The sequence below is a fragment of the Pterocles gutturalis genome, unplaced genomic scaffold (genome assembly GCF_000699245.1).
Source record: "Pterocles gutturalis isolate BGI_N339 unplaced genomic scaffold, ASM69924v1 scaffold30348, whole genome shotgun sequence".
NCBI lineage: Eukaryota > Metazoa > Chordata > Aves > Pterocliformes > Pteroclidae > Pterocles > Pterocles gutturalis.
This window is the reverse complement of record NW_010119248.1, coordinates 1-2,507: the sequence shown is the minus strand read 5'-3', so window position 1 is coordinate 2,507 and position 2,507 is coordinate 1. Positions and strand designations below refer to the sequence as shown.

Genomic DNA, 2,507 nt, shown 5'->3' with positions numbered 1-2,507 from the left:
GAACCGAGTCCTCTTGATGGAGCTGGTGACAAATGTCCCCACGGTACACAAAGAATTATGTCAAGCGCCAAGACATCCCCATTTCTTCATAGTCTCCCATTAAAGAGTTCGCAGTTTTAAAAGTAGATGGCTATGTTTGACTTTTAAACCTACAGTTATGTCTTGTACCGGTGCCACTTAACGTTGTCAGGATGAACCAGGCTGACCCAACATGTCGCCGCTTTGCTGCAGGATAACTGCAGGAAATCAATGCACCCAAGGAGCAGAAGTTGAGTCAGCCCTTCTCTAACAAAGTGTTTCATTATTAACATTCACCTAAGGTATATTTTTTTTCCACAAATAAAATCTGCTCCTGCACTTGTCTCTCATTATGAGGTTATCTTATGGAAAGAACCAAGCCACTTGGTTTTATAAAGAGTTAAATCAGAAAGGTATTATGATGCCTGGACGATCTGACCGTAAGGATGAGGCCAGCAAAAATCACAACACTGTGTGTGGTGCACAGAATAGTTTTCCAAATTGAGCGTTTCTCTAAGTTTTCCATGGAAAAATATGGTACTGCTCAGCGTGACAATGCAAAATAAACAGGACAGCTTCTTAACAGAACCGTCATGACTTAAGCCTTTCAAATTGCTCCTCGGTCTTAGGAAGACGCCAACATTCCTCTATCTGCTTATTTGCGTAACTGTCCAGAAAGTCTGCTTTCTAAACAAATTACAGAGGTACGTACCCTAATGCTATGTTATTCTCATCACTGAGGCACCGTCCTACATACTCTCTTTGGCAAGCTGAGCACAACCTCTTGTTTATTGCACGAGTGTAATTACAGCGCAGGTTTCTGCTAAACTGGAAAGAAACCTAAGTAACATGTAGTTATTAAGTTTTTGCTCAGAAACTGAATTTTACTACTGCAAAGAAAGAAAAAAAAAATTAACGTTGTTTTCCCTCTCCAGGCTGTATGTGGGAATCGCATCTTTAAGATGAAACTGCAAGATATTCACTATAATGTAAATTTTGTTGAAAAACAATAGTGGTATTTTCTGAAGAGCAGCTTGTAAAGCAAGTTTCATCTTATGGTTACAGAGAAGCATGTTTACACAGCAGTTATAGTAAAAAATGCTCAAAACAACACCTGGTAGAAAGTCAGGAGACATTTGTTCAGACAACAGGGCTTGGTTTCCCACAGCCTCTGTGCCTTTTATCAGCTGGTGCACCTTCAGAATAAAGCAGGATCACTCTTGCCTGGTAAAACCGTCACGTCTGCTTTACACACACACAAACCACGACCAAGATGCAATCCAGATGACAAGAAAAACCAAAATAACCCCAAATCCCAAGACCAGAGAAATCAATTATTTTACTGTAAAGCTTGCTAGTATGAAGATCGGCCATCGGAAAAGCTGGATCTTACCATTGGCATTTTTCCCACAGATGAGATGCTCGTAAGGTTGCAACACTCCCCAAAGCTCAGCATCGTTGTTGATAACCATCTCCAGGATTTCAGCCGAGACCTCTCCTCCTCCACCATCCGGGCTCTGACTTGCCAAAACCCTAGCCTTAATCTCTTCTACCAGGTTTTCCATGCAAGCGGTTAAAGAGATGGCTGCGTATTCGTGGATCCTCACCGAGATCCTAGTGTCCACCATCCACCTGAAAAACCTCCCCACGGAAAAGGTGAGGCCACACCGAGCTGATTTACCTTTCCTCAGCCCATCTCCGGCACTCATGCTGTACAGAGACAGAGCCTTGACAGTCGCCAGGACACAGCTTTCCGACAGCGACCAGCTCTGGATGAGCTTGATAGCGCTCTGCACCTCAAACCGGGTGCATTTGGAGTGCATCACGCTGAGCCGCTGGGCTTCCCTGGAGACCCTGATCAGGACGCGCCTCAGTAACTGCGAGAGCCGCCTGACGGCTTCCTGAGAAAAGCTTCTGGTATTGCCATCTCCCTTCCCTTTTCGGAGAATTTTTCCAATGTCTTCATCAGTCCAAGGGTATTCCTCTAGATCCGGCAGCTTAGGACACTTGGAAAAGATATCTGCAACCTCAGGGTCTTCCGGCAGAACGGTGTTCACGGTATCCCAGCTGTTATTCCGACTGTTCATGGAGCCCGAGTAGTACCACCAGTTGCCTCTGTGCTGAGAAGAGGTGAAGGCTTGGGAGTTGGACTTGGAAGAAGAGAGACTAAGGGAGCGGCAGGAATCCCCTGCCCCATAACCAGAGTCCAAAGTTAAATCCTCCAGGGTCTTCAGAGTAGAGCTGTACATCCCAGCCATAGGAAAGACGGGTGAAGTCAACCACGGAGAGCACGAAAGGTGAAGCTGCAGCAACCCCCTCCTGCGCCTACGGAGCCAGAGCCGCCCGTCCCACCAGCGGCGCGGGAGGGTTTCCAGCACACCGGGAAGAAGCCCTCCCCGCACGCCGGTTCTGCCGGGGGCTGGCTACCTCCATCCCGCGGGGAGGCTGCGCTCAGCCATCTTCTGCCTGGGGAGGCCGGTTGGTGGTGG

At 47.3% G+C, this 2,507-nt stretch overlaps 1 pseudogene; it reads right to left on the bottom strand.

The window, feature by feature from the left end:
* Nucleotides 1–1,352: 1,352 nt before the first annotated feature.
* Nucleotides 1,353–2,276, bottom strand: LOC104463982 (annotated as a pseudogene).
* Between the last annotated feature and the right edge of the window lie 231 nt (nucleotides 2,277–2,507).